We start from the raw sequence: 26,056 nt of genomic DNA, 5'->3' as shown, positions 1-26,056 counted from the left end.
TTTCTTGGGCCCTGCCCTTAAGGGGTATTGTGACGTACCTTTAGGTTAATCACTTAGGAATGTGACTTACTTCTGTTGCCTAGAACCTGTCCACAGGCAGCACTGTAACATGTTTCTGAGCCCATCACGTGGGTAATGTGACTCTCCTCTTCTCTTTTTGCCCTGCCCCAAGTGAAGATTGTGACATATCACCAGGCCCATTATCTAGGTGCTATGACTCTTCTCTCCTGCCTGGGCCCTGATTACAAGGGGGATTGTGACAACCACTGGGCCAAGCACCCAGATAATACGACTTTCTCTTCCTGTCTGGGCCTTGTCTACAGAAAAGATTAAGACATATCACTGGGCCAAGCACCCACACCCACATGATGTTACTCACCTGCCTGCATTCTGCCTACAGTGGGTATTGTGACATATCCCTGGCTCAGAACCAAGGTAATGTGACTCACCTACCTGGCTCCTGCCCACTGATGGGATTGTGACATATATGTAGGTCCAGCTCACAGGCATGATGGTAACTGCCATACGTGGGCCCAGCCAATAAGAGAGATTTATACTCATAGTTAGGCTTATTACAACAGGTATGCTTCTGGGTATTCTACATATAGAGAGGTCACAGACTATTAAGATGCTCATGCATATTTTATAAAGACCTCGGGTGGTACAAAGATGTTGTAACAGGCCAGTGCACATGTGAAATTGTGCCTCCCATAGGCACATCCAGCCAACAATTATGATTTTCACCCTCAACACATGCCTACAGCCCACTCTTGAGGTTCTCAGTGTCACACCTGGTAGCAATCAAAATTTGGAATTGCAATTCTCATATGTGGATTTGATTGACAGGTACAATTATGTATATATATATTATACATATATATATATATATTTTTTTTTTTTGAGACGGAGTCTTGCTCTGTCACCCAGGCTGGAGTGCAGTGGCACGATCTAGGCTCACTGCAACCTCCACCTCCTGGGTTCAAGCCATTCTCTTGCCTCAGCTCTTGGACAAAACTTCAGCACTCCTGTTAGGGTGTGTCTGCCCTACTAAGACACTGTGCACAGGTGGAGTTGAGGCTCTTATGTATGGATCCTGTCCACTATTGAGACTGTGAATTACATGGGTAGACTCAACTCACAGGAGGTGTTGACTCCCATACCTCCATCTGGGACATGTGCAGGATTAGAAATTTTATTTCTGGATCTTTCTGCAGGTATGATTGTGACATATACTTTTGCCTAGCACCTGATTGCTTTTATATTTTTGCCTGGGCCCAGTCCACAGTTGAAATTGTGACATATACTTGGGCTACATAGGTGATGTGATGCTCCTGCCTGGGCTCTGCCTTCAGGAGAAATTGTTACATATCTCTGGGCCAATCACCTGGTGATGTGACTCTCCCCTTCTTTCTAGGCCCAACTTATAGAAGGCATTGTGACAGATCTCTGGGCTCATGATCTAGGAGATGACTCTACACTCCTGGCTGGACTGTGCCTCACTGAAGATTTTGACATATTACCAAGCCCATAAACTAGGTGACATGACTCTGCTCCCTAGCCTAAGCCATGATTAAAGGGGACATTGAGACATATTGCTGTGCCCAGCACCCACGTGATGTGACTCTCCTTTCCTGCCCAGGCTCTGCCTACAGAAGAAATTGTTCATATCACGGAGTCAAGAACTCAGTTGATGTAACTCTCCTCCTGGGCCCTGCTCACAGGGGAAATATTGGCATATTCCTTGCCTAGCACTCAGGTGACGTGAACTTCTGCCTGGTCCCTGCCCATATGTGAGACTGTGACATACACCTAAGCCCAACTCACAGGCGTAATGATGACTCTCTTACCTGGACCAAGACAATAGAAAAGATTTTGACCTTCTAAATAATCTTATGGTAATAGGCAATTTACTGGGTCTTTGACTTGTAGAAAGATCAGAGATTACAACACTCGTGCATATTTTATAAAGTTCCTGCGTGGCACAGAGAGTGTCATAACAGGGCTCAGCACACAGGTGGGATTGTGACTCTCATAGGCACACACAGCCAACAGTCAGGATTGTCACTTTGCCACATGGACACAGCCCAGTCACTGCTGAGGTTCTGAATCTTACACTCAGAGACAGTCAAAACTTGGAATTGTGACTCTTATATGTGAATCTGTTCCACAAAAAAAAGATGACTCTCAGACAAATATTCAGCACACATGTGAGGCTGTTATTATTCTACCACAAGAAAGTCTGCAGGAGTCTTGGGGCTTTCATGCACAAGTCCAGTTCACCATTGATTTTCTGACTTGAAAAACTTGTACCCAACTCACAAGTGTTTACTCCCATACCTGAGGTTGGGACCAATGTGAGATTGTGAATCTAATCTCCAGACATTCCTGCAGGTGTGATTGTGACATATACCTTTGCCCAACTCCTGAGATTTGATTATTTTGCCTGGATAAAACGCACAAGTAAGGCAGTGACATATATTTGGGCCACACACACTGGTGATATTACTCGCCTGTCTTGGCCCTTTTCTTAGGGGAAATTTAGACACATCTCTGGGCTTATCACATGGGTTATGTTACCATCTTTTTCTGCCTGAACCCTGTCCACAGGAGAAATTGTGATATATTTTTAGACCCATCACCTAGGTGATGTGGCTCTTGCCTTCTGCCTGGGTCCTGCTTCCAGTAAGAATTGTAACATATCGCTGGATCCTGCACCCAAATGTTGTGACTCTCCTGCCTGGGCCATGCTGACAGTGGGAATTGTGACATATTTCTGGGCCCAACATTTAAGTGATGATGTGACTATCATCTCATGTCCACAGAAGGCGTTGTAACATATCACTAAGCCCAGCACTCAGGTGACATGACTTTCCTGCCACATTTAAGTAATGTGACTATCCTGTTATGTCCACAGAAGGCATTGTAACATATCCCTAAGCCCAGCACTCAGGTGACATGGCTTTCCTGCCCATGGCACTGCATGCAAGGAGAATGTTGACATATCCCTGGCCCAGATTTCAGGTGATGTGACTCTTTTGCCTGATCCACACCCAGAGGTGAAATTGTTACATATACCCAGGCCCAGTTAGTAGAGATGATGATGACTCTCATATGTAGACCCAGCCAATATAACAGATTTTTTTTCTCTCCCAGCTAGACTTAGGGACAGAGGTAAGGGTCTGGGTTTTCTTATAAAAGGTCACAGGAGATTATGACACAAATATTTTATAAAGCCTTTGGGTGGTATGAACTGTGTCATAACATGGTCCAACAAGCAGGCGAGATTGTGACTCTCATAGGCACATCCAGCCAACAATGGGATTATCACACTTAAACCTAGACACAGCCCACTGCTGAGGTTATAAATCTCACATATGGATGCAGACCACAGTTGGAATCGTGACTATCATATGTGGATTTGGCCACAGGTCGAAGGGGAAGTCATTTCTTGACTAACTCACAGGCACATTGTTGTCCCTTATGTTTGGACCAAGCTAATAGAAGAGACGTTGACCCTCATTGTTAGGCTTAGGAAAGTGGGTATGGTTCTGGGTCTTCTACTTGTACAAAGGTCACAAAAAAATCACAAAAGTCATCCATAGAGTATAATGCCCTGCAGTGGTACAGAGAGTGTCAACACAGCCCAATACGAAGTTGAGGCTGTTATTCTCATATGCACAGCCAGCTGACGTAAGAATTGTCACCTGCACATATGGACAGATCCCACTAGTGAGGTCCTGACTTTGCCTTGTGGATGCAGTTGACAGTTGAAATTGTGACTGTCATATGTGGATCTCACCACAGGTAAGATTGTGACTCATTTCTGGACCAAGCTCACAAACATGGTGATGACTGTCATACCTGGACCCAGATGATAGAAAATATGTTGACTTCTGCCTGGGTTTAGTATAACAGATAATATCTTGGATCCATGAAAACATAAAGTTCTCAGAGCAGAATTCCACTCTCAAGCGTATTGTGTGAAGCTCTCAGGTGGTACAGAGAGTGTCATAACAGAGCCAAAATTATAGAGACAATTGTGAATCTCCTATGCATATCCGGCCAACAATAAGGATGGTCACTCTCCCATATAGACACAGCTCACTGTTGAGGTTCTGAATCTCACACCCAGAGGTGATGAAAAGTTGAAAGTTTGACTCACATACATGCATCTGGTCAACAGGTAGGATAGTGACTCTGAGACCAAGATTCAGCACCCTGGTGAGGCTGTGTCTATCTTATGGGGACACTGTTTGCAGGTGTGAATGGAGCTCTCATGCACGGATACTGTCCAGTGTTAAGACTGTGTCTCGTGTATTTGGCTGCAACTCACCAGAGGGGTCAGCTCTCAGACCTGAAGCTGGGAAATATGTAGAATTTTGAATTTTATTCCTGGGCTTTCCCGCAGGCATGATTGTGGCATATACTTTCACACAGCACCTAATTTATTTTACTAATTTGCTTGGGCCCAGCCAACAGTTGGGACTGTGACATATACCTGGATCAAGTACCTAGGTGATGTAACTCTCCAGCCTGGGCCTTTCCACAGGGTGCATTGTGACATATCTTGGGACTTATCATCTATGTGATGTGACTCTACTGTCTTGCCTCATCTTGGCCTCCATTGAGAATTGTGGCATATTGCTGGGCCCAGTACCTGAGTTATGACTCTTCTTTGCTGCTTGTCATTTAGAAGGGATTGTGACATATTGCTGGGCCAAGAACCTAGGTGATGTGGCTCTCCTGCCTTGGCCCTGCCTTCAGGGGAAATTGTGACATGACTCTGGGTTTATTACCTTGGCGATGTGACTCTCACTCCTGCTTGAGCAAGCCCAAAGGGGTCATTGTGACATATCTCTGGGCACATCACAGTAGTGGTATGACTTTTCTCTCATTCCAGGACTCTGGTCTCAGTAGGGATTGTGACATATCATGGAGCCCATAACGTATGTAATGTGACTCTCCTATCCTGCCTAGGCCCTGCTTACAGGAAAGATTGTGACATATGGCTGGGCCCATCACCTAGGTAATGTGATTCTCCTTTTCTTCCTGTGCCCTGCCCCCAGTGAAGATTATGACAAATTTCTGGGCCAATCAGCTGTGTGATATGACTCTGTGCTCTTTCCTGGGACCTGCTAGCAGGGAGCATTGTGAAATATTGCCAGGCTCAGGACCTAGGTAATGTGATTCTTCTTGCTGCCTGGGCCCTACTTACAGAAGGGATTGTGATGTATTGCTGAACCAAGAACTCAGATGATGTGACTCCCCTGCCTGTGCCCTGCCTGCAGTGGGCATTGTGACATATCACTGGATCTAGCAGCCAGATGATGTGACTCTCCTGCCGTGTTCCTGCCCACAGGTGAAATTGTGGCATATACCTGGGTCCAGATCACAGGCACAATGATGACTGTCATACCTAGACACAGCCAATGGGAGATATTTTGACATTTGTAGCCAGGCTTAGGCCACAGGTAATGTCCTGGGTCTCCTACTTGTATAAAGTTCACAGAACATTACAACACTCAAGACTATCACAGGAAGCCCTAGAGTGATACAGAGAGTTTCTAACAGGGCCTAGCTAACAGCTGAGATTGTGACTCTTGTATGCAGACCCAGCTGAGAGGCTCTTCATTCTTACACATAAACAGAGCCTACGAATGAGGCACTTAATCTCACACATAAAAACAGTTGCAAGCTGGATTTGTTACTCTCATATGTGGATCTGGTTTCCAGGTGGTTTGGTGACTCTCGAACCATGATTCGGCAGACCTGTGAGGCTGTGAGTTCCCTATCGGAACACAATCTGCAGGTGAGATTGGGGCTGTTGTGCATGGATTTGTGCATTGTTGAGACTGTAACTCCTTTACTTGAACCCCACTCACAGGAGGGGTTGCCTCTCATACATGAAGCCAGGACTTGTGTAAAACTGTGAAACTCATTTCTGTACATTCCCAATCACAATTGGGAAATATACCTTTGCCCAGAACCTGAGTGATCTGACTCTTTCCTAGGCCCAGCCCACAGATAAAATTGTGACATATACCTGGACCACCCACCTAAATAATGTGAAACTCCTTCCTGGGCTCTGCCTGTCAAGGGCATTTTTACATTTCAGTGTGACCAGCAGCCACCCAGGTGCTGTGACTCCCCTGCCTGCTCCCTGCCTACAAAGAGCATCGTGACTTATCTCTGGGTTCATTACATAGATGATGTGACTTCATTCTACTGCCTTGGCTCTGCGCTTAGAGTGCACTGTGACATTTAGCTGGGTACTGCACCCACGTAATGTGACTCTCCTGACTGAGTGCTTCCTACAGGAAGCGTTGGGACCTATCACTCAGCCCAGCACCTAGATGATGTGATTCTCCTCTCTTGCCTGGTTCCTGCCCACTGGAGAGATTGTGACCCATTGCTGAGCCCAGCGCCAAGGTGATGTCACTCTCCTGCCTTGGCTCTGCCCATGGGGGCCACTGTGACACCTGTCTAGGCTAATTACTTAGGTGAAGTGAGTCTCCTTTCCTGCCTAAGCTCTGCCTACAGGGGGGATTTTGATATATCACTGGGCCCAGCAGCCAGGTGATGTGACTCTTCTGCCAGGTTCCTGCCTACAAAACTTGTTTTGTAGATTACATTCACAATCTCACTGAGATTAGATTCACAATCTCACACTGGTCCCAATGCCAGGTATGGGAGTAAACACTTGTGAGTTGGGAATAAGTTTTCAGGATTGTGACATATCTCTGGACCAGCACCCAAGTGATGTGTCTTTTCTGGCCTCTCCCTCCCCACAGGTTGTATTGTGCCATATATGTGGGACCAAATTACAAGCACAATGATGAATCTTTTACCTGGAATCAAGACATGTGCAGGATGGTGAAACTTATCACTGGACCTTTCCACAGTGTTATTGTGACATATGCCTTTGTCCAACATGTGATTTGACTCTCCAGACTGGGTCCAGTTCACAAATAAAATTGTGACATAAACCGGGGCAAAAATCTCGTAGGTGTGACTCATGTGCCTGGGCCCTACTCTCAGAAAGATAGTGACATTACACTGCACCTAGCACCTAAGTGATGTGATTCTTCTCTTCTGCATGGGGTCTGCCTACAGCGACACTTGTGACGTATCAATGGGCTCAGCACTCAGGTGATGCGACTGTCATTTTTCTTCCTGGGCCCTGCCCACATGGATAATTGTGACATATCACTGGCCCCAACTATCAGGTGATGTGACTCTTTTGTCTGGGACCTGTCAACAAAGGGCATTGTGACATACTTCTTTTTTTTTTCTCCAGACGGAGTCTCGCTCTGTCACCCAGGCTGGAGTGCAGTGGTGCGATCTCAGCTCACTGTAACCTCTGCCTTCCGGATTCAAGTGATTCTCCTGCCTCAGCCTCCCGAGTTGCTGGGACTACAGGCATGCACCACCACACCCAGCTATAGTAGAGATGGGATTTTACCATGTTGGCCAGGCTGGTCTCAAACTCCAGACCTCAAATGATCCACCCACCTCAACCTCCCAAAGTGCTGGGATTACAGGCATGAGCCAGAGCGCCTGGCGTGACATATTTCTAAGCTCAGCACTCAAGTGCTGTGACTCTCCTGACTGGGCCCTCCCCACGAGGAGAATTGTGACATATCCCTGGGCCCAGTCCTTAGGCCACATGACCCTCCATTTTTACCTAGGCCCAGCCCACAAAAGTAATTGTGACATATCACTGGGCCCAGCATCCAAGAGATATTATTCTTCTGCCTAGGCCCTGCCAACAAGAATACTTTTTACATCTCTCTGCTTCAGCACCAGGTGATGTAACATGTTTTCTGGTTTGCACCCACAGGTTGTGGGTTTTGACATATACCTTTTCCTAGCACCTGAGTGATTTGCTTCTTTAGCCTGGGCTAATCCCACAAATACAATTTTGACATATACCTGGCACACCACCTAGGTGATGTAACTCTTGCCTTGGTGCTGTCCTCAGAGGGGATTGTAATATATCACTGGGCCCAGCACCTGGTGATGTGACCCATGTCTTTTTCCCTGAGCCCTGCCCCAGTGAGGATTGTAAATATCCCTGGGCCTTGTATCCATGTGATGTGTGCCCTGCCCACAGAGGCACTGTGACATCTCTGGGCACATCCTTTAGGTGGTGTAATTCTCCTTTTGTGCCCAAGTGCTGCCTTCAGGAGGGATTGTGACTTATGCCTGGACCAAGCACCTGGATGATGTGACACTCCTGCATGAGCCCTGCCCTAAGGGGATATTTTTACATGTTGCTGAACTCAGCCTCTAGGTGATGTGACTCTACTCTCCTGCCTGGGCCCTGCCCACAAGGGGCATTGGAACATTTCACTTGGCTCAGCACCAAGAAGATGTTACTCTCCTACCTGGACCTCTCCCACAGGGGACACCTAGACAATGTGATTTTTCTTCCTGGTTCCTGCCCAGAGTTCAAATTGTGATGTATATCTGAGCCCAAAACACAGGTAAGGTAATAACTCTCATAGCTGGACCAAGACAATAGAGAGATTTAGACTTTTGTAGCTAGGCTTAGAACAATGGGTACATATTCCTGACCCAGCTCCCAGGTAACATGACCCTCCTACCTGGTTAGTGCTCACAGGTGGAATTGTTACCTATGTTTGGACTCAGCTGACAGGCGTGGTGATGACTCTCATACCTGGACTTAGCCAACAAAAAAAAATGTTAACTCTTGTACCTCAAAAGAGAAAATCAGGTAAGATGATGGGTCCATACCAGAATGAAGGTCTCAGAGCTGATTACAACTTTCCTGCATATCATATAAAGCTCTCCAGTGGTACAGAGAGTGTCATAACAGCCCAGCATATAGATATGATTGTGATCCTCATATGTACACCCAGCTGATAGTAAAGATTGTCAACCTACCACACGAACACAGCACACTGTTGAGGTCCTAAATCTCACAACCAGAGACAGTCAAAAGTTGGAACTCTGACCCTCATATGTGAATGCCATCCACAGGCTGGATGGTGACACTCATACCAGGATTAAACACGCCTATTAGGCTGTGATTTTTCTACCAAGACACAGTGTGCAGGTGTGATTGGGGCTGTCATGCACAAATCAAGTCCAGTGTTAAGATTGTGACTCATGGTCGGACGTGGTGGCTCACTCCCAGCACTTTGGGAGGCCGAGGCGGGTGGATCACCTGAGGTCAGGAGTTGAAGAACAGCCTGACCAACATGGAGAAACTCTGTCTCTACTAAAAATACAAAATTAGCTGGGCATGGTGGCGCATGCCTTTAATTCCAGCTACGCGGGAGGCTGAGGCAGAAGAACCTCCTGAACCTGGGAGGCGGAGGTTGCGGTGAGCCAAGGTCACGCCATTGCACTCCAGCCTGGGCAACAAGAGTGAAATTCCATCTCAAAAAAAAAAAAAAAAAATTGTGACTCGTGTATTTGAACCCAACTCACAGGAGATGCTGACTGTCATACCTGGAGCTGAGACATGTGCTGAATTGTGAATCCCATTTGTGGATTTTACTGAAGGTGTGATTGTGACATATGCCTTTCTCTAACATCTGAGTAATGTGACTCTCATGTGTGGGCCCAGCGGGCATCAGATGGGATTGTTACATACACCTGGGCCAAGCACTTAGGTGATGTGACTCTCCTGCCAGGGCGAGCCCTGTACTACGGAGGATTTTAACATATTGGTGTACTCAGCACCTAGGTGATGTGATTTTTCTTCCTGATTCCTGCCCAGAGTTCAAATTGTGACATATATCTGGGCTCAAAACACAGGTAAGGTAATAACTCTCATACCTGGATGAAGATAATACAGAGATTTTGGCTCTTGTAGCTAGGCTTAGAACAATGGTTACGTCCAGGGTCTCCTACTTGTACAAAGTTCCCAGAAGATTATGACATTAACAGATGTCATATAAAGCTCTCGGGTTGTACACAGAGTATCATAACAGGACCAAACACAGAGATAAGATTACCCCTGTCCTATGCACACCCTGCTGACAGGATTGTCACCCTCACACATGGACAGAGACCAATGGTGAGATCCTGAATCTCACTTGTAGGCAGAGTCTAGAGTTGGAATTGTGCCTATTATATGCATATCCAGCCACAAATAAGAGGGTGACTCATTTCTGAACCCAGCTTACAGGCAAGGTGATTACTTTCATACTTGAACCCAGCCAATAAGAGAAGTATTGACTCATGTGCCTGGGCTTAGTTAAGGCAATGGGTAGTATCAAGGGATTATACCACCACAATATTTCAGAGCAGACTCACACATACCCTATTGAACTCTCTGTGGTACAAAGAATGTAATAACAGGGCCTAGCACACAGGTGAGATTGTTGCCCTTGTATGTGCATCCAGCCAACAGTAAGGATTGTCACCCTCTCACATAAACTAGCCCACTAATGAGGTTCTGAATTTTACATCCGAAGGAAGTTGAAAGGTGACATTGTGACTCTCCTATGTGGGATCTGGTCCACAGTTAGGAGGGTGACTCTCAAACTAAGATTCAGCACAACGGTGAGCATATGGCTACCCTACTGAGACACTGTTCACAGGTGGAGATGAGGCTCTCATTCATGGATCTTGTCCACCATTGAGATTCTGTCTCACGTACTTAACACAACTCACAGAAGATGTTGACTCTTATACCTGAACTCTGAAAATGTGTGGGATTATGAATCCTATTCATATACCTTCCTGCAGGTGTAACATATACTTTTGCCCAGCAGTTGATTGATTTTACTGTCCTCTGGAAGCCTAGCTAACAATTGAGGGTTGAGATTCTGAAATATACATGAAGCAAGCCCCTAGATGATGTGACTCTCTGACGTGGACTCTGCCCACAGGGGACATTGTGACATGTCTCGGGGCCCATCACCTAAGTGATGTGACTCTACTTTCTTGTTTATGTTGTGCCTCCATTAAGGGTTTTGACATGTCACTGACCTCATCAGTTTGGGATATGACTCCTCTATTGACTGTGTCCTACCAACCAAAACAACTGTGACATACAGCTGAGCCCAGCACTTAGGTAATGTGACTCTCTTTTGCTACCTGTGCTGTTTCTAGATAAGGGATTGTAATGCCACTGGGCCAAACACCCAGGTAATTTGACTTTCCTGCCTGTGCCCTGCCTACACTGGGCATTGTGACATATCACTGAGCCTAGCACCCAGGTTATGTAACTCCTTTTTTTGTACTGTCAACAGAAAGGATTGTGACATATCCCTGGCCCATCACCCAAGTGATATGACTTTCTTGCCTTCTTTTCACACACAGGTAGAACTGTGACTTCTACCTAGGCCCAGCACACAGAAATCATGATGTTTCTCAGATGTGGAAACACCCAATTGGAGAGTGACTCTCATAGACATGTTTAGGGCAAATGATAAGGTCCTGAATCATCTACTTTTAGAAAGGTTACAGAAGGTTCCTACACACACACATATATTGTGAAGTCCTTGGCTGGTACAGACAGCATCATAATACAAACCAGAACACAGGTGAAACTGTGACTCTGATAGGCACACCCAGCAGAAGATAAGGATTGTCACTCTCATGCATAGACAGAGCCTACTGGTAAGCTCATGAATCTCAAATGCACATTAAGTCCACAGTTGTAATTGTGACTGTTACATGTAAATCTGGCCACAGGTGGGACGGTGACTCATTTTTGGACCCAGCTCACAGGCACGGTAATGACTTTAATACCAAGACCCAGCCAATAGAAGAGATGTTTACTTCAGTAACTAGGCTTAGGGCAGCAGGTAACATCATGGCTTTCTTACTTGTATGAAAGTCACAGAGCCTTACAACACACAAGCATATTGTACAAGGCCCTCAGGTGGTAAAGAGAGTTTCATAACAGGGCCCAGCACACAGATGAAATTGTGACTCTTGTCTTTGCTCTCAGCTGACAGTAAGGATTATCACCTTCCACATGGACACAGCCCATTTTGAGGTTCTGAATCTTACAGCTGGAGGCAATTGAAAGTTGGATGTGTGATTCTCATACATGGATCCAGATCACGGGTAAGATGGTGATTTTTGAATCAAGATCAAACACCCTTGTGAGGCTGTGTCTCCCCCATTAGGACACTGCTTGCAAATGAGGTTGGGGCTGTCATGCACAGATCCTGTCCATTGTTGAGACTGTGACTTAGGTACTTGTACAGAACTCACAAGAGGTGCCCAGTACCTGATTGATTTTACTTTTCTGCCTCAGTACAGTCTAAATGTGGGATTGTGACATATACCTAGGCCAAGCACATAGGTGATGGGACTCTCCTGCCCAGGCCAGTCTCTCAGAGTTGGTTTTGAAATATTTTATTCACCAATCACCTAGATAATATGACTCTCCTCTCCTGCCTGGGATCAGCCCATAACGGGTACTGTGACATATTACTGGGTCCATCACCTAGGTGACATGATTCTCCCCTGCTGCCTGGGCCGAACCCCCATTTGGAATTTTGACATATCCCCAGGACTATCACCTAGGTGATATGAATCTCCTCTTTTGCCTTGGACCTGCTTGCATGGGGAATTGTGACAGATTACTGGGCCCATCACCTAGTAGATGTTACTGTCTATTTTTTACCTGGATCCTGCCTACAGAAAGGATTGTGACAAATCAGTGGGCCAAGCATCCCGGAGACGTGGCTCTTCTGTCTTAGCAATTCCTATAGTTGGGATTGTGACATAAACGTGAGTCAAGCATCTGGGTAATGTAACTCTTCTTTCTGGACACTTTTCTCAGAGAACATTGTGACATATCTCTGTGCCCATCACCTAGGTCATGTGACTCTCCTTTTTTTCCTGGGCTCTGTCCACAGGGTAATTTGTGCCATCCTGCTGGACCCAGCACCCAGGTCATTTGACTCTCCTGCCTTGGCCCTTCCCACAGAGGGCATTGTGACATTGAGTGGGCTCAGCAGCCAGGTGATACGACTTTCCTGCTAGGACTCTTCCAACAGAAGGGACATTGACCTACTCAGGCTCAGTATTCAGGTGATGTGGCTTTCATTCCTAGTCCCTGCTTGCAGGTGGTATTGTGACATATAACTGGGTCCAGTTCATAGGCATGCTGATGACTATCATACATGGACACAACCAATAGAAGAGATTTTGACTCTTCTAGCTGGATTTATGACAATGTATAATGTCTTCAGTCTCCTGCTTCTGGTAAGATGGCAAAGTATGAGCAAGCTTATGCATATTCTATAATGCCCTTTGGTGGTACAGAGCATGTCATTCCAGAGCCCAGCACATAGCCAACAGTTAAAATTGTCAATCTCACACATAGACAGAGCCCACAGTTAAGGTCCTGAATGTCACTAGTAGATACAGTTTACAGTTGGAATTTTGACTGTCATATGTGGATCTGGCCACAGGTAAAATGGTGACTTATTGCTGGACCTAGCCCACAGGCATGGTAATGACTCTCATATCTAAACCAGTCAATAGAAGAGATGTTGAATCTCATCCCTAGACTTGGAGAAATGAGTAAGATCATGGGTTCATATAGGCACAAAGGTTTTAGAGTGCATTGCAAGTCTTACACATATATACAGCCGCAGATGGTGCAAAGAGTAATAATATAACAAGGCCCAGTACACTGTTGAGATTTTGACTCTCATATGCATATACTGCCAACAGTAAAGATTGTCACACTCCCACATGGACACAGCCCACTGTTGAGGTTCTGAATCTCACACCCAAAGGCAGTCAGAAGTTGATATTATTACTCTAATATGTGGATCCAGCCTGAGTCTCTGACCAAGATTCAGCACCAATGTTAGGCTTTAACTCTCCTAATAGGTGCTGTCTGAGGTTTGGCTTTCATGCATGGATTCAATTTGCTGTTGAAATTGTGACTTGCAGCTTGGTGTGGTGGCTCACGCCTGTAATCTCAGTACTTCGGGAGGCCAAGGCAGGTGGATCACCTGAGGTTAGGAGTTTGAGGCCAGCCTGGCCAACATGGTGAATCCTGGTCTCTACTAAAAATACAAAAATAATCTGGGTGTGGTGGCACACACCTGTAATCCCAGCTGCTTGGGAGCCTGAGGCAGGAGAATCACATGAACCCTGGAGGCAGAGGTTGCAGTGGGCTAAGATCACACCACTGCACTCCAGCCTGGGTGACGAGAGTGCAACTCTGTCAAACTAAAGAAAGAAAGAGAGAGAGAGAGAGAAAGAAAGAAAGAAGAAAGAAAGAAAGAAAGAAAGAAGAAAGAAAAGAAAGAGAAAGAAAGAAAGAAAGAAAGAAGAAAGAAAGAAAGAAAGAAAGAAAATGGTGATTTGCATTCTTGGACACATGAGGATTGTTAAAGTTCACGAGGTGTGTACTTTTATACCTGGACCCAGAACATGTGCAGAAATGTAAATTCCATTCCTCGACCTTCCCACAGGTGTGATTGTGACATATAACTTTGCCCAGCCAGAATTTGACTGATTTGACTATACTGCCTGAATAAAGCCCACAATTTGGGTTGTGACATATGCCTAAAGCCAAAAGCCTCAGTAAGGTGACCCTCCTGCCTAGTCCCTTCTCACAGGTGGCATTGTGATATACCTCTGGTCTCATTCCCAGATGATGTGATTGTCATCTCCTGCCTGGGCCCTGTTCACAATGGGGATTGTCATGTATTGCTGAGCCAGGAATCATGTGATGTAATCTTTCAGCCAGGGTTCTGCCCACAGGAGGCATTGTGACACATCACTGGTCCCAGCACCATAGTGATGTGAATTTCCTACCAGCACTCAACTCACAGAGGGGATACTAATATACCCCTGTCTGAGTATTCAGGTGATGTGACTCTCCTGCTTGGTTCTGCCCACAAGTGGGATTCTGGCATATACCTAGGTTCGGATCACAGGAATAATAATGACTGTCATGTGAGAGCCCAGCCAATAGAAGAGATTCTGACTCTCATAGCTGAGCTTAGAACAATCAGTAAGCTTCTGGGTCTCCTAATTGTATCACAATTACAGAGGATTTTGACATTCATAAATATTCTATAAAATACTTGCATCATATCAGAACTCATTACAGAGGTAAAATTGTGCCTGTCAAATGAGGCACACTATCCAAAAATTAGGATTGTCACTCTCACACCTGGACAAAGCCCACTGGTGAGGATTCAGCAGTCCACAGTTGAATTTGGGACTGTCATATGTGGATCTGGCCACAGGTCAGAAGGTGACTCATTTCTGGACCCAGCTCATAGGCATGTCAATGACTCTCATACCTGGTCCCAGTTAATAGAAGAGATGTTGACTCTTGTATCTAGGCTTAGGGCAAAAGATAAGGTCCTGGACCCAAAAACAGGATAGGGCAATGGGCGTGATCCTACATTTGGGATTGTAACAAACACCTGGGCAAGCACAAAGGTCTCAAAGCAGATTGTGAGTCTCACATGTGCCATATAAAACCCTCAGGTGGTACAGAGAGTGTCATAACAGGGACCAGCAAACAGGTGAGACTGTGACTCTCATATGCACACCTGGCTGACAATAAGGATTCTCACCCTCTCACCTGAACACAGCCTCCTTACAACGTCTTGAATCTCACACTCAGAGGCAGTCAAAAGTTGGAATTGTGACTCTCATACATGAATGCAGTCCACAGGTAGGGCGGTGACTCTCACACCAAGATCCAGCACCCCTGTGAGACTGACTTTCCTACTGGGACACTGTCTGCAAGTGGGGTTCGGGCTCTCATGCACAGAGCCAGTGCACTGTTGAGGTTGTGCCTTGAATACTTGAACACGTCTCACAAGATATGTTGACTGTCATAAGTGAAGCCAGCACATTTGTGCGGTTTTAAATCTTATCTTTAAACCTTTCTGAAGATGTGACTGTGACATATACTTTTTCCCAGCATCTGATTAATTTTATTCAATTGCCTGGGCCCAGTGTACAGTTGAGATTGTAACATATACCTGGGCCATGCACTTAATTTATGTTTTTCTTCTACATGAGCCCTGTCCTCAGGAGAAATTAAATTATAGTGAAGTGAGTCTCTTTTTCTGCCTGGGTCTTGCCCTTAGTTGGGATTGTGACATATCACCAGACCTTTAACCCAAATGATATAACTCTTTTTCCTGGGTTCTAATTACAGAAGGCATTGTGAAATATCTCTAGACCCATCACCTAGGTGATGCGACTCTTCCTTCCTGCCTGAACCCTGCCCCCAAGAGGCATTGTGACATATCACTGGGCCCAGCTTCCAGGTGATGTAACTGTCCTGCTTTGGCCTTGCTCACAGGGGGGTATTGTGACATATCGCTGGGCCCACCACCTAGGTGATATGAGCCTCCTGAATTGCCCCTGCACTAAGGGGAGATTTTGACCCTGCCCAAAGTGGCAGTTGTGAAATATCTCTGGCCAGCACCCAGGTGATGCAACCCTTGAGCCTGGTCTGTCTCCACAGTTGGAATTGGGAAATACACATGGGCACAGCTTACAGGTGGAATGATGACTCATACCTGAAGATATGACTCTTGTAGTTAGTCTTAGAGCAAAAACTAAGGTTCTGGGTCTTCAACTTGTAGGATGGCCAGAGACTATTATGACTTGCATGCACATTGTATGAAGCCCTCAAGTGCTACAGAGTGCCATAATAGAGCCCAGCACACAGGGAAAATTGTGGCTGTTGTATGCAAACTCAGACGAAAGTGAGGATTATCACCCTTCCACATCAACAGAACCCACTGTTGAGGTTCTGAATCACACACCAAGAGGCAATGGAGTTGGAATTGTGAATCTCATGCATCAATCCAATCGACAGATGAGGTGTTAACACCAAGTCCAGGATTTAGAACACCAGGGGGCTGTGCTTCCCCTATCAAAACACAGTCTGTTGGTGAGATTTGGGCTCTCATGTATTGATTTAGTCCACTGTTGTGATTGACTTGCATACTTGAACTCAACCCACAAGAAGTGTCGACTTTTATACCTCTAGCTATGTCCTAGAAAATGTCCTGGATTGTGAATTTCTGCTACTGACTCGGTCCAGGTATGAGTTCCATTGCTGTTCCTGTGAGCTGGGTTCAAAAATGAGTCACTTTCTCACCTGTGGCTGCACCTACATATGACAGTCACAGTTCCAAGTCTGGATTGCATTTGCATGTGAGATTTAGGCCTCACCAGTGAGCACTGTCTATATGTGATGGTGACAATTCTATTCAGCTGGATGTGAATATGAGTCACAATCTCAACTTTGTTCTGGGTCCTGTTATGACATTGTATTATTTGAGGACTTTACACAGTACGCCTTGGTATCATAATACACTATGACCTTTATTTAAGTAGAAGACCAAGGACCTTGCCTGTTGCCCTAAGCCTAGATATCAGAGTCAAAATCTGTTCTCTTAGCTGGATCCAGGTATGTGAGTTATCACCTCACCTGTGAGCTATGACCATGTATATGTCACAATTTCACCTGTGGGCAGGAACCAGACATGAGAGTCCTATCACCCAGGTGCTGGGTAAGTGATGTCACAATTCTTACTTGGGCAGGGTCCAGGCAACAGAGGAGAGACACATCACCTACATGACTGGCCCAGCGATGGGTGAAAATCCTCTCTGAGAGCAAGGCCCATTCAGGAGAGTCATATCACCTAGCTGCTTGGCCAAGCAACATATCACAATGACCCCTTTGCACAGGACCAAGACAAGACAGTTCCATGACCAGGGAGCTGGGTCCAGCTATATGTCACAATTCCTTTTGTGGAAAGTGCCCAGTTAGAAGAGCAGAGTCACAGCACCTAGGTGATGGGCCCAGAGAGATGCCACAATGCCACTTGTGGGCTGGGCCCTGGGAGAAGAATAACATCACCCGGTGCTGGGCCCAGCAATATGTTGCGATCCCAACTGGAAAAAGGTACCAGGCAAGAGAGGAGAATCACATCATCATGTTGATAAGCCAAGAGATATTTCACAATCTCCCCTGTGCACATGTCCCAGGCAGAAGACTCGAATTACCTTTTTACTTAGGCCAGTAATGTCACAGTGCTTCTTCAGGGCAGGGCACAAACATGATAGGACAGTCATGTCATTAAGTGCTAGGCTTGGTGATATGTCATAACCTTACCTGTGGGCAGGGTCCAGGCAGGAGAGAAGGTTTACATCACTTAGGTGCTCAGTAAAGGATATATTACAATTCCTTTGAGGGAAGTAGCCAGGCAATATAATCATATCACCTAGGTGCTTGGCCCAGGTAAAAGTCACAAGATAACTCTGTGTTGAGCCCAGAAGGACAATGAAATTACTAAGGTTCTAGGTAGAAGTGCATGTCACAATTCAACCTGCAGGAAGGCCCAGGAATGAGACTCCCAATTCCACACATTTCCCCACTCCAGGTGTAAGAGTCAGCAACTCCTGAGACTTAGGTTCAAGTACATGAGTCACAATCTCAACAGTGGATTGCATCCTGCCATGAGAGCCCCAATCCCTTCTCCAAGCTGTGTTCCAGTAGAGGAGTCGCAACATCAATGGTGTGCTGAATCCTGGTTGGCGAGTCCCCACTTCACCTGTGGACTGGATCTGTATATAAGAGGAGAGATGTTGACTCTCATGCCTGGGCTTAGGGCAATGGGCATGATCCTACATTTCGGATTGTAACAACAACTCTTGACAGCCCCTGGGTGTGAGATTCAGAACCTCAGTTGTGACCTGTGTACACTTGGGCATGTGACAATTTCTACTTTTGGCTGTGTATTCATACAAGACTCTCAATCTCACCTGTGTTCTGGGCCCTGTTATGAGACTCTCTGTACCACCTACGGGGTTTATTCAATATGCATGGGTGTCATAATTCTCTGTGATTTTCATACAAGTAGAAGACCCAGGACCTTACTCATGGCCCTAGGCCTATCTGTGAGAGTCAAAATCTCTCTCTTTGGCTGGGCTTGTGTGTAAGAGTTATCATAATGCCTGTAAGCTGAGTCAAACTATATGTCACCATCTTAACTGTGGGGATGCACGGGCAGGTGCAATGAGAGTTGAGATGGGAGGAGGGTTATGATGTCCTCTGTCATGATGTAATTATTGTTTTGGGGCTGTTTTTAGATATTGTCATATAAAATAAATTTAGATGTAGGTAAGAAGTAACTTTATTCTAAAGTAATGTTGTGGCCAGGCACAGTGGTTCATGCCTGTAATCCCAGCATTTTGAGGGGCGAAGGAGGGTGGATCACTTGAGGTCAGGGGTTCAAGACCAGGCTGTCCAACATGATGAAACCCTGTCTCTATTAAGAATACAAAAAATTAGCTGGGTGTGGTGGCGGGTGCCTGTAAATCAGAGCTACCCTGCCTGGACCAGTATCTGTAGCACTAACCGGTCTTTTCACCAACTGGGTACTGTTTTCTACCCATAGGTTTTTTTTTCTTTTCTTTTTCTTTCTTTCTTTTTTTTTTTTTTTTTGAGACCTAGTTTCACTCTTGTTGCCCAGGCTGGAGTGTAGTGGTGGGATCTTGGCTCACTGCAACCTCCGCCTCCCAGGTTCAAGAGATTCTCTTGCCTCAGCCTCCCAAGTAGCTGGGATTACAGGTGCCTGCCACCATGCCTGGCTAATTTTTGTATTTTTAGTGGAAACTGGGTTTCACCATGTTGGCCAGCTGGTCTGGAACTCTTGACCTCAGGTGATCCACCAGCCTCGGTCCCCACAAAGTGCTGGGATTACAGGCATGAGCCACCGTGCCCAGCCCCCATAGGCTTTTTATAATACGTTCCCTTATTCTGCCTTTTGATTTTCCACAAACACTCTTTCACAAACCCAAGTCCACACCTCTGTGCCTTAATACAAACCTTACTGGAAATCAAATGTCCATGAGTTCAGGATAAATTTTTTTGACCTGCTTATTGTAAGCATAAATACAAAATAAAAATAAGACAATCATTCAACTTCAAAACAATAAAAGGAATTAACTCCTCTTTTCTTAAAAAAAGTTTAATTTAGATACCTTTTATATGTAAATTCTTTCTCTGCTTTTAATATTTTTTGTTGTCCTTTCAGTATGTATGAAGTCTATTTCTTTTGTAATTTTTATTATTTTTTCTTTTTTTCTTTCTTTCATTTTTTTGTTTTGTTTTGTTTTGGACAGAGTTTCACTCTTGTTGCCCAGGTTGGAGTGCAGTGGTGCCATCTCGGCTCACGGCCACCTCCGCCTTCCGGGTTCAAGTGATACTTCTGCCTCAGCCTACAGAGTAGCTGGAATTACAAGTGCCCGCCACCACACCTGGCTAATTTTTGTATTTTTGGTAGAGATGAGGTTTCGCCATGTTGGCCAGCCTGGTCTAGACCTCAGGTGATCCACCCACATCAGCCTCCCAAAGTGCTGAGATTACAGGCGTGAGCCATGGCGCCTGACCTATCATTTACTTTATTATGCTAACTTTGCGATTATTTAGTTGTCCTTTTTCAAGTATTTTGTGGATTAAAATTATGTTTTTTATTTGATATCTTTTCCTTTTTCTTAACATGCAAAAACAGCACTATAAACTTGTGATTTAGAACTGTTTTGTGGTTTGTTTGTTTTTTTTTGTATCCCAGGAGTTATTGTATGTTGTGTTTCTATTTTCTTTTTTCTCAATACACTTTCTGATTTCCCTTTGCTTTTTCTCTTTGACCCATTGGTTGTCCAAGAACATGTTGTTCACTGTCCCCATATTTGTGAGTTTTAAAATTTTTATTTGGCTATTATTTTCTAGTTTTATTAAACTGTAATTTTAAAAGTTGATAGAGCCAGGTGCAGTGGCTCATGCCTGTAATCCCAGCAGTTTGGGAGTCCGAGGAGGGTAGATTACCTGAGTTCAGGAGTTTGAGACCAGCCTGACCAACATGGTTTACTAAAAATACAAAATTAGCTGGGCATGGTGGCGCATGCCTGTAACCTCAGCTACTTGGGAGGCTGAGGCAGGAGAATCGCTTGAACCCAGGAGGCGGAGGTTGCAGTGACCTGAGATCACGCCATTGCACTTCAGCCTGGGTGACAGAGTGCAACTCTGTCTCAAAAGCAAAAACAAAAAAACTTGATATAATTTTAATCTCCAAATTTGAAAAGAGTTTGTTGTTTTTGTTGGTCCAACATATGATCTATCTTGGATAATGTTCCATTTGTGCTTGATAAGAATGTGTATTCTCATACTGTTACATGAAATAGTCTACATAAGCCCGGGGGGTACAGTTGTTCTTCAGCACTATCCAAGCACATTGTTTTCTTTCTAGCTTTCTGTCTGAATAATCTATTGTTTTCAGTAGAGTAACAAAGTCCTCTATTATTGTCATATTTGTCTGTTTTTTAAAGTTCTGTTTATATATGTTTACATATTTATGTGCTCCAATGTTGGGTTCATATATTTTTTAATTGTTAGATTCTTTTGACAAATTATCCTCTTATTATTAGAGAGTGATGTTCTTTGTCTGTTGGGACAGATTTTTTTTCTAAAAGTCTATTTTGTCTGATATAAATATAGCCACTCTTACACTCTTTCAATTATTATTGGTATGGATTTTTTAAATTCTTTAACCATTAACATATGTATGCCCTTAAATCTAAAATATGTCACTTGTGTGAAGCATACTGTTAATTTAAAAAATCTAGTTAGACACTCTGCTAATCTTTTATTTTATTTTCTGCTTTAATAACAGAATATCCTAGAATTTTTTTTTTAAATTAATTAATTTATTTATTTGAAACAGAGTTTTACTCCTGTTGCCCAGCCTGGAGTGTAATGGCACGATCTCGGCTCACTGCAACCTCTGCCTCCTGGGTTTAAGTGATTCCCCTGCCTCAGCCTCCCAAGTAGCTGGGATTACAGGCGCCTATCACCACACCCAGCTAATTTTTGTATTTTTAGTAGAGATGGAGTTTCACCACGTTGGCCAGGCTGGTCTTAAACTCCTAACATCAGGTGATCCACCCGCCTCGGCCTCCCAAAGTGCTGGGATTACAGGTGTGAGCCACCGTGCCCAGCCTTAGAGTTGGTATTTTCTAAAAAATAGGAGTTTACTTAGCTCACAATTTTAGATTATGGATGTCCAAGAGCATCCCATTGACATCTGATGAGAATCGTATTTCCACATCACAAAATGGCCAAAGGCATGAGGATGACTGAAGGTGCACACCAGAGAGCTTACTTTCATAATAGACCGACTTTCTTGCCGACTAACCCACTCTGGAAATAATGACATTAATTCATTCATGAGAGTAGGTCCCTCAGGACCTATTATCTTCTTAAACGTCTAACTTTATAATTTTATAACAATAGCAGTTAAATTTCCACATGAAATTTGAAGGGGACATTCAAACCATAGCAATGTGTTTTTATTAGATAAATTATTTGATACTTAAACAATTATTGATAGGTAAGTACTTTCTACTGCTATTTTGTTAATTTTTGTCTGACAATTTAGTATTACACTTTAGTATTTTTGCCATTACTTTTAATGGCAAAAACTGCAATTACTTTTGCACCAACTTAATAATATCTTTTTCTTTTCATGCTGTCTTGTGTTTTGTTGAATTTTTTTTGTTTTCATTGTTGTTATATGCTTTGATTCCTTTTCCTTCCTTCCTTCCTTCCTTCCTTTCTTTTTTTGTTTGAGACAAAGTTTTGCTCTTGTTGCCCAGGCTGGAGTGCAATGGCACGATCTCAGATCACCATAACCTCTCCTTCCCAGGTTCAAGCGATTCTCCTGCCTCAATCTTCTGAGTAGCTGGGATTACAGGCATGCACCAACCACTCCTGGCTAATTTCGTATTTTTAGTAGAGATGGGTTTCTCCATGTTGGCCAGGCTGGTCTCTAACTCCTGATCTCAGGTGATCTGCCCGCCTCGGCCTCCCAAAGGGCTGGGATTACAGGCATGAGCCACTGCGCCCAGCCCCATAAGTCAGACACTTCTATTGCCTATAAAAGTTACTTATGTGATATTTACCTGTATAAGTATTGCCCCATTTTGTTTATTAATTATCTATTTCTTTTCTCAGGTGGTTGTCAGTGTTTTATTGTATAGATGAGTAGTCAAAAAGGCAGCCTAAAATTACCGTCTATTTATTGTCTGAATATATGTTATTGTGTGAGAAAAACACTTGTTATTTAAAGCAATTTTTAAAAATGTAACTTTTTTGAGAGATGTAAATATTTGTGATTAAAAAGATAAAAGTACCATCTTAAACATTTTAAAGCTGTATACTTAAACTATATGTTGAGTGCTTTTAAGTATATTTACATTATTTTGAAACAGATTTCTAGATCAATTTTATCTTTAAAAGGTACAATTTGGCTGGGCGCAGTGGCTCACACCTGTAATCCCAGCACTTTGGGAGGCCAAGGCAGGTGGATTGCCTGAGGTCAGGAGTTCGAGACCAGCCTGGCCAACATAGTGAAACCCTCTCTCTACTAAAAATACCACAAATTAGCTGGGTGTGGTGGCAGGCGCCTGTAATCCCAGCTACTTGGGAGGCTGAGGCACGAGAATCACTTGAACCTGGGAGGCTGAGGTTGCAGTGAGCCAAGATCGCACCACTGGACTCCAGCCTGGGCAACAAGAGTGTTACTCTGTCTCAAAAAAAAAAGTGCAATTTAATATCCAATAAACTGTCTTCTCCTTCTCTCTTTTCTGCTTCCGAAGAACATCATTTTACTTTCTGTTTTGTCTGCCTCTTTTTGACTATCTTATTTTAGTCAACATATTTTTTTCCCACATAAGTTATTCTGCTCTCAGTTCAGATTCATCAGGAAATTGAATCATATCCAGAAGAATTAAAACTGAAAGACCAATACATTTGTTAAAGCAATGCAGATTGTCATACTAATAAGCTCTAAAATTTCAAAGGCTTAGCAAAATAATACATTTTCTGCTTAAATCACCATCCCCTTTGGTTTATTTCTGGTTAAGAAAACTTCTTTGTGATTATTCAGAGATTAGATTTAAAAAAAAAAATTTCTATCTGCATTCTCTGTTTCTTCAGCCAATAAATGAAAAAAGATTCAAGGAAGACACATTTGCTTTTTATTCACACATCACTTCCTGTCACTATGCTGACCAGAGTCAATGTGAGCAGAGTTGAGAGTAGCAGTTTTCTGGCAGGAGAGCCGCTTCTCAGCGAAAAATGACACAATAAAAGTATAAATCTTTCATGGAAGGCTCACATATTTTCAGCAAATTAAGCATATGCATGAATAAAATTCTTGTGGTGAAATAAAGATTCATTTTATTGATTCCTATTGAGCTCAGGTAATACTGGATGAAAAGCAAAAAAATTATTTGAAATAGAAATATTGTGAATAAAGTTATTCTGTCAATTAAAGTAAAAATATTTTAATCTCACACTTGTCATCTTATGTATAGTTGTACAATATCAAATGCTACTTTTTATTAACAATTGTACTTCATGTAAGTATTCCATTTATTTCACCCTTCTTAACTGTTTCAATGCCTTCTGCACTTCATATCAGTGAAAAACAGGCCGGCTGGTGCCAGGAAATGGATGTGGTGCTATTGCTACTTTAAGAGTACTGATGAAGAATGCTTGTCTGAATTGTTCCCATGTGGCCAACACTGTTATTTGGCCCAAAGTACACACACTTCTTATTTTCCTCTAAATTTACTGATGAAATAAAATTCTTAGCTAAGAAAGGCTTGATCTCATTCAAATATGTTTTATGAAATTTGGTTGACATTTCAGTGTGTCTGACTTAAATGGAATATTGAAAATTTTCATGAATCCAAATAGAGTGTTACACATGAACAATCTTTTACTAAAAGCCTTTCTGAGGCAGAGCAAGATTCATAAAATTTCTTTATAATATAGAAGAAATGTGCTAACTATGTTCCCAGTAATCAACTCTGAACATTGAGCATCTCAGTTCCCAGTATTCACCCTGAGGTATTCAGGAGAAATTGGTATCTCTGTAAGAAGACAGAAAAAGATGTTTGGGGGAGGGTCACAACATTGCACATAAATGCTTTCTACAAGCACCTGTTAGGATCTTAATCTAATTGGTCTATCATTTGCATGGCTAGATAGTTACTGAATGTAGTCATATTATTTTGGTTTTTGCAGCTAATGACATCTGTTACCTATAAGTTTCATACAATAACTTGCTCAGCTGAAACATGAATCTTTTGTTAATTTACCCTAAATTTAGGAACTAGATTTGCAATTTCCAACATTTCAAAGTTAAAGCAAATCAGAGAAGAGTAATGTTTGTATGTAGTATGCATTTTCTTGCCCAGCTATCAAAATTCTTCTCGTACTGCTTTTGACACTCTAGGCAGCCACCTAAAATATATTCCATCCTAATTTTTTAGCCAGGATATTAGATTTCAAAAGGTCAAGGACTTAATAATTGGGCAAAGCCAAAATCTTGTCTTTGCTTCTTGACCATATCAAAGAGCATGGCAATTATGCCAAGCCATTGAAAGATGTGATTCTGATGACTTTTATTTTATTTCAAATGTTTTCTCTAATTGTTAGTCCTATTGCATTAATCTAAAAGAGAAACTATCTACATAACAATTTATGCATTCAAGAAATATTCATGTTAAGGTGTTTGAAGTTCAATATTGTGTTACAAAAGAGTAGAATTCTCTAAAATTAGAAAGTCAGATTATTATCAATAAATTCATTATTTTTTCAACATTTTCCAATGTTGAAATTAAAGAATTGGGTATGCTTTTTCATAAGTTCAGTTCTAGGAGGGTACTCACTGGTCTGCATGGTATTTTTGTCATAAATTATGTAAAACTGAGTTACCAGAATGGTGCAGAAATGCTAATTTAATCAGAATGAGAATGAATTCAGCCGTGTTGGTAGACTATTAGTATCCCAGCGGCTGATCATTTACTTCGGTTGTGTAGACATTGCTTCCTAATGCCAGTGAGCCCTTTCAACCAAGTTGCCTTTGTTTCCCATTGATGTGGTCATGTTCTGGTCTCTGTTTTTCTTAAGCCATCCCAGATGAGGGGTGATTGTTTCTTGCATAAATGAGATTCCTTCTTTTTTCTCTGCCATGAGATCCTCCTATTC

At 43.4% G+C, this 26,056-nt stretch overlaps 2 long non-coding RNA genes across 2 annotated transcripts; both read left to right on the top strand.

Moving 5' to 3' along the window:
- The first annotated feature begins 258 nt into the window (after positions 1-258).
- On the top strand, positions 259-1,605 carry LOC134739840 (uncharacterized). Its single transcript, XR_010126881.1, has 2 exons — positions 259-435; positions 1,415-1,605. It is a non-coding gene; the product is annotated as an uncharacterized LOC134739840 (long non-coding RNA).
- Positions 1,606-8,227: 6,622 nt separating this feature from the next.
- On the top strand, positions 8,228-24,223 carry LOC129040553 (uncharacterized). Its single transcript, XR_008503669.1, has 5 exons — positions 8,228-8,486; positions 11,933-12,051; positions 12,634-12,723; positions 12,852-13,026; positions 23,996-24,223. It is a non-coding gene; the product is annotated as an uncharacterized LOC129040553 (long non-coding RNA).
- The last annotated feature ends 1,833 nt before the right edge of the window (positions 24,224-26,056 follow it).

Source organism: Pongo pygmaeus, chromosome 6 (assembly GCF_028885625.2).
Source record: "Pongo pygmaeus isolate AG05252 chromosome 6, NHGRI_mPonPyg2-v2.0_pri, whole genome shotgun sequence".
NCBI classification, from domain to species: domain Eukaryota; kingdom Metazoa; phylum Chordata; class Mammalia; order Primates; family Hominidae; genus Pongo; species Pongo pygmaeus.
The sequence above is the reverse complement of the archived record's forward strand: the minus strand, read 5'-3'. Positions and strand labels throughout refer to the sequence as shown.